This window comes from Alosa pseudoharengus, unplaced genomic scaffold, assembly GCF_046254945.1.
Source record: "Alosa pseudoharengus isolate Yale_2024_CS ecotype anadromous, Long Island Sound unplaced genomic scaffold, YU_APseudo_1.1 YU_APseudo_1.1_scf_21, whole genome shotgun sequence".
In the NCBI taxonomy this organism is placed as follows: Eukaryota; Metazoa; Chordata; class Actinopteri; order Clupeiformes; family Clupeidae; genus Alosa; species Alosa pseudoharengus.
In genome coordinates, this window is record NW_027468674.1 from 30904594 (window position 1) to 30911220 (window position 6627).

Genomic DNA, 6627 nt, shown 5'->3' on the forward strand with positions numbered 1-6627 from the left:
TGATCAGGGAAACATTTAGTTTATTTTTCTTTCGGTCCACGGTTCCAGCAGTTGTGCCGCAAAATTAACAGAATGCACCGGGCATATACCTAATCTAGCCTAAAATCGTGGTCCAGTGGACCAGCAATCTACTCGTAGAAGAGGCTCATAGTTTGAAGATCATAGACCATAGATAATTCAGAGAAAGCCTATGCAGTTGCTTTTCGCGGACCTAGGCTAGGTCCAGCACGGCCTGGCCAGGCTGTTCTCATTAAACTTTCGTACGAAAAGCTACTAAAAGTAGTGCACTACATTCCGTATGATTTCCACGTAATTATGAGCCAGGACGCCTGGCCACGATCACAGTGACTGATGTAGCCAGGACCACGACTATGTGCACTGCAGGCTGCTGTGAGTTAAAAAATAAATACAAATAAAAAAGGAGCAAAATGTCTTTGGACTGGAATAAATGTATTATTTGAAAGTAGTATCTAGGCTCGCAAGTGCGTTGTTTGGATGTAATGCAAAATATCGTTGGTAAAGGAAGAACATGTTGGCTTTCTCCTGTAGCCACGCACTGGGGTAAGCGAAGTTTTGGCAGCACAGACTCACGGGCCAAGGATGTTTGGATGATTATCATGGATTATCATTATCATGATAATCATTGATGATTATCAACAATAAAGACTCCATGCAGTTTGCATAAAATATTTCCGCGGAATTTGCAACAAACAAGCCAACAAACACGGGTAAGTGGTTATTCAAAATGTGGTTCAAATTATTCAAAATTACTAAACATTATGTGCAATAAACTGACACTTCGAATAGCCCCGGCTGCTTTGCTCTACTTTGATCTGTAAAATGTCACATGCAGCCATGCATGCCTAAATTCTGCTTAGCCTAGGCCTACTGCACGTTAATTATAGGCGGTTCTTCACAATGCAAGTAGAACGCTCCATTGACTTGAATCAGAGCCATATAAAAGTACCTTTATATGGCTCTGACTTGAATGGGATTTCCCAAAGTTCTAGGTCATTATTTTCGTCTAATGACCGCTGTCAGTGGCAACGGATTTTCATTCAAAAGTGAAGGCAAACGGTTGTGTTTGATTCAAGTTCAGCGTGTGTTGCGAACTATTTGTTAATAAAATGATAATATACATTATCCCTTTTAATGTGCATTAGGCGTGGTTCGGCCTGTCGGAATGACCGGCGTTCTATACATTAGGCCTATATCCCTTACATAATTAATGTGCATTAGGCAATAGGCGCGATTTTCATTCAAAAGTGAAGGCAGACGGTTGATCAGCTGTGTTTGATTCAAGTTCTGCGTGTGTTGCGAACTATTTGTTTCTCAGCAAAAGCCACAACGCAACGGTAACATATAAATGTAAAGAGATATATCGTGGAGTTTATTTCCTCGTTTTGGCAAGTAGCCGTAGGCCCTATAAGCGTTGAAAAATAAATAGGCCGGCGAACCGGACCGCGTTCTATTACATTATCCCTTACATAATTAATGTGCAGTATAGGCAGTATGGGCGCGTCGGGGTCCGGTTCGCCCTGTCTGGCCTATTACAATGTAATATTTAGTATTCATTATTTACTGCTTAGCTGGGATGATGATAATCCTGCTTTTAAAGCATACCCCCGGGCATGTATAATTGGGCCATGGCATTTCTACAGGAATGGCATGTCTAAATGGGCACTCGTTCATAACTATAGTTAGCAGCCTATATCTTCCTTGCACTGTTTGTGTTTATTGTTGTTGTTGTTGTTTATGTTTGATTATTTGCTAGACCTATTGCTAGGCCTATTATTCTGTTCAAATGATTTAACCTAGGCCTATTATTAGTGGTAGGGTTGTTATTATTAAGATTGTTGTTATTTGCAAAACCCATCATTTTTTACTAGATGATGTTTCGTCAAAAAGTCAGAAGGTGGAGCCGATGAGTTTAATTCGGGACTACGCTTCCGAGTGAAAATGCAACATTAGGCCTACTTCTTTCTTTCGCTTGCCTCATCATTGAAAAGTAAGTAAACCATTCCGGCATTTAAACTAAATAAATAAGTAAATACTTTTTATGAAATCTCTGTTGTCTGAGCAGTTTTGATGTTTGAAGTTAGCATGAATTATTTCTCTCATTTTGTGAGTTAGCACGCTTTTTAGCACTGTCATATTAGGCCATAAAGCAGTCAGTGTGTTAACGTTAACATTGCTATGTCTAGCAATGCATTGTTCCTGACATCAGCTTCCTATTTTTATTACATAGGTACTTACGTACTTTTACGGTAGGCCTATATTGATAGCACATCTAACGATCTGTCTATGTGAAATAGACACATAGAACACATCATAGCATAAATAAGATGATATAAGATAACGTAGCCTATAATGTACCTAATGTAGCCTATACAATTATCTTGTAAAATTAATAAAAGTGAATCATTGAAGTCTTTCAGATAAACAGAGGTGTTATAGTTTTTTTCTGAATGCTTAAACACAACTGTGATTCTTATAGCACAATTTCTAAAACTATTAATACTTATAGCAAAACCACTCACTGAGTTCGCAAAACTAAAAGCACAAACACTGCTTTGCACTCAGTTTGCAATTTTGCACAACTGTAGGCACAATTCACTGCACAGCACTCTTTTTGCGGAACTGTAAACACAACTCACTGTTTTACACTCAATTTCCAAATGATCAACACACTCCTGGCAAATCATACACATGTATGGCTATTATTTACACTATTTTGCCAACTCTCTGGCACACTTTCTCATGTGAAAACTGTTTGAGATAATTAGTTCACTTTGCAATCAGCCTAAGCACTATAAATAAGCCAAAGGTAATGTACAATGGGTACAATGAAGGGAGCAGGAAGAGTTAGAAGAGAAAGAAATAGCCCTTTTTCAGACAAAACAACAGTCTACATGTGGGGATATTGTCATGTCAGGCCTGGATACATCATTCCAGAATATATTTTTGCATGTGCATCACATTGCATGTGATGTAGACGGAATTTTGAGAGAGACGACCCAATGTAGACTGATTTGTTTTGTCTCAGTGAAATTGCTATTTTGTGTTTTGACTTGGGAAAAACACACTTTTGTTTGTTCTGATGTGTGTAAATAAACACCAATACTTGAAGTTTGGATCCCTGTATGTTTACAGAACTATGACAAAAGTATGACCTCAAACTGACGTAGTCTACCTTTTATTCAGACCATCAGTGTGTAGTTGGCACATTGTGTGCTTATTATTGTGATGGCTTGTGTTTACTGTTTGATACGAAAACACCATTTTTATGAAGGTGTGAAGAGTTAAGCAAGGTGTGTTAGCTTTTGCAAGAGAAGAGTTTTGCAAAAAAAAGCCATAGTTACAAAAAATGTGCTTACAGTTTTTTCTGATTGCTTAAGCACATTTTTTGTAACTATGGCTTTTTTTTGCAAAACTCTACACACAAATAGCTATTTCTTTCTCTTCTTACCCTTCCTTTTCCCCCTCCTCGTCCTCCTCTTGCTCCTCCTTGTCCTCTTCCTTTAACTTCACCTCCTTGACCTTGTCATCCTCTCCTACCCATTGTACATTACCTGTGGCTTATTTATAGTGCTTAGGCTGATTGCAAAGTGAACTAATTATCTAAAACAGTTTTCACATGAGAAAGTGTGCCAGAGAGTTGGCAAAATAGTGAAAATAATAGCCATACATGTGTATAGATTTGCTAGGAGTGTGTTGATCATTTGGAAATTGAGTGTAAAGCATGAGTTGTGTTTACAGTTTCGCAAAAAGAGTGCTGTGCAGTGAATTGTGCCTACAGTTGTGCAAAGTGTGTGTTACAAAATTGCAAACTGAGTGCAAAGCAGTGTTTGTGCTTTTAGTTTTGCGAACTCAGTGAGTGGTTTTGCTATAAGAATCAATAGTTTTAGAAATTGTGCTATAACACGTCCCACCTTCCTACTGACTTTGACATATCATAAGGCCATATATTTTCTGAAAGCCCAAAATCACATTATAAGCTATTGTTTCTTTGAGTCTGGGTAACTAATGGGACAAAACATGCTGTTATAGGCTACTACCCTTTTTCTGAAATAACAAGGAATACAACCGCATTTCTGTGTCCAAAATATTGCATTTCTGCAGTGTGCGATGCAGTAGTACGTAGTGCAATGCAGCTTTTAATGTCCAAAGTACAGTATTTTCCTGAATATGAACAACAGATATTCCTACAAAACTACAGTGTGGAGACCTGAAGTTGTGGAGTTATATTTTATAGTATTGTAGTATTTGAATATTTACCCAGAACAGTTTTACCCTTGTCTCACCAATATACATATCTGTGAAATGCAGTAGTGATAAAAGTAAAGGTGTCCTGATATTTTATTTAGGGATGGTCTTGCAATGTTCTCTAAACATATCTTAAATTTCTCCCATCTACTTATGTTTTCACAGATCCTTGCTCCTGATATCCTGATGTATGGGTTGCATTATATATATATGGATTTTTTCATTATATGACTCAAACAGAACACCTACACAAAGGAGATCAGCCACTATGTAAACAAGGCCTTGTTTGTCCACTTCCTGAAGGGGCTGAAGCATACTGGCCTGGACACCTCAGTCCTTGCTTCCATTTACAGCTGTGTTGTGGAGCGCATTCTCACATCCTATGGTCTACTGCAGCGGGTGGCTATATCGGTACAGAGGACAATTGGCAGCAATCTACTAATTATCAATGACCGTTACATTAGTAGGAATATATGAGGCTTTCTACAGGTATTTTGCTAAACATAGAGGTTGCTATGGTAGTGGTTGCTAGGTTATTGCTAGGGTAATTGAGAAGGTTGCTATGGTGTTGTTACATGATATATGGTGGTTGCTATGCAGGTTTCTAGGGTAATCATGTTGGTTGCTATGGTGGTTTCTAGGTTGGCATTGTAGTGGTGGTTGCTAGGTTGTTGATAGGGTAATTGAGAAGGTTGCTAGGGTAGATATGGTGGTTGCTGTGGTAACTTAAGTGGATGCTATGCTGGTTGCTAGGGTAATTGAGATGGTTGCTAGGGTAGTCATGTTGGTTGACTATCAAAGTGGTTGCTAGGTTGTTGATAGGGTAACCGAGAAGGTTGTTAGGGTGTGGCTAGGGTAGATATGGTGGTTGCTATGCTAAATAAAGTGGTTACTATGCTGGTTGCTAGGGTAATTGATATGGTTGCTAAGGTAGTCATGTTGGTTGACAATATCAAAGTGGTTGCTAGATTATTGCTAGGGTAATTGAGATGGTTTCTAGGGTCGATATGGTGGTTGCTATTATAAACATAGTGGTTGCTATGGTAGTGGTGGCTAGGTTGTTACTACGGTAACTGAGAAGTTTGCTATGGTGTTGCTAGGGTAGATATAGTGGTGGTTATGCTAAAGAAAGCAGTTGCTATGCTGGTTGCAAGGTTAATCATGTTGGTTGCAATGGTGGTTGCTAGGCTGACATTATGGTGATAGTTGTGAGGTTGTTGGTAGGGTAATTAAGATGGTTGCTAGGTTGTTGCTATGGTACTTATGTTGGTTGCTGCTAAACATAGCGGTTGCTATGGTGGTGGTTGCTAGGTTGTTGCTAGGGTAACTTAGAAGTTTGCTATGGTGTTGATTGGGTAGATATGACAGGGATTATGCTAAATTAAGCAGTTGCTATACTGGTTGCTAGGGTAATGATGTTGGTTGATAATATACAATGGTTGCTAGGTTGTTGCTAGGATAATTGAGATGGTTACTAGGGTCGATATGGTGGTAGCTATGCTAAACATAGCGGTTGCTATAGTAGTGGTTGCTAGGTTGTTACTAGGGTAACTGAGAAGGTTGCCATGGTGTTGCTAGGGTAGATATGGTGGAGGTTATGCAAAGCAGTTGTTATAATGGTTGCTATATATTTTCTGAAAGACCATCGCCTCTTGTAGGTCAAATAATATGAATTAAGACATGTCCCACCTTCCTACTTACTTTGGTATATCATAAAGTGTACATAGGCCCATATTGTAGATCGAGAAACCAATATAACTATAGCCTGTAGATGTCAATTAATATCAATTAAGACATGTCCCACATTCCGACTTACTTTGGTGCATCATATATGCTTAAGCAATACTGCCATTTTTGCTCTTATACTATAAAAATCCATAATCACATTAAAAACGCTTACTAATTACAATTGTTTTTGAGAGTGAATTTCTGTAAATCTTGCTTGAAATTGTACCCGTATGTTAATTGACTATCATACTATTTTATTGTCATCCTTCTTTGGGACTTGAGTACTTCATTATCCCCTTCATGTATCAATGTACAATGTACATTAAAGCATCTTTGATTGGAAAGGAGTCTCACTGATTTTTTTCCATGTTAATAATTACTTGAAAATATACAATTGTCTTTCACCTGTACTGGTTCTATATGTTCTGACCACTGACTGACTGCACTTTTATTATAATCAGCAAGGACAAGACTTAAATTAACCTCAGATAAGTCTGTTTTCATCCCATGCATTATATGTGCTAATGTTGTGAAGTAATTGGTGTGACCCTACAAAGGCCTGTCTGACATATGACCTATTAACCTACGCTTATATGGGATTGAAGTGAAATTACCTCACACATTCAGAAACCT

General features: G+C 38.3%; 1 long non-coding RNA gene across 1 annotated transcript; it reads left to right on the plus strand.

Moving 5' to 3' along the window:
- The first annotated feature begins 245 nt into the window (after window positions 1-245).
- Window positions 246-6338, plus strand: LOC143138593 (uncharacterized). Its single transcript, XR_012990258.1, has 3 exons — window positions 246-728; window positions 1890-2008; window positions 4432-6338. It is a non-coding gene; the product is annotated as an uncharacterized LOC143138593 (long non-coding RNA).
- Window positions 6339-6627: the final 289 nt, after the last annotated feature.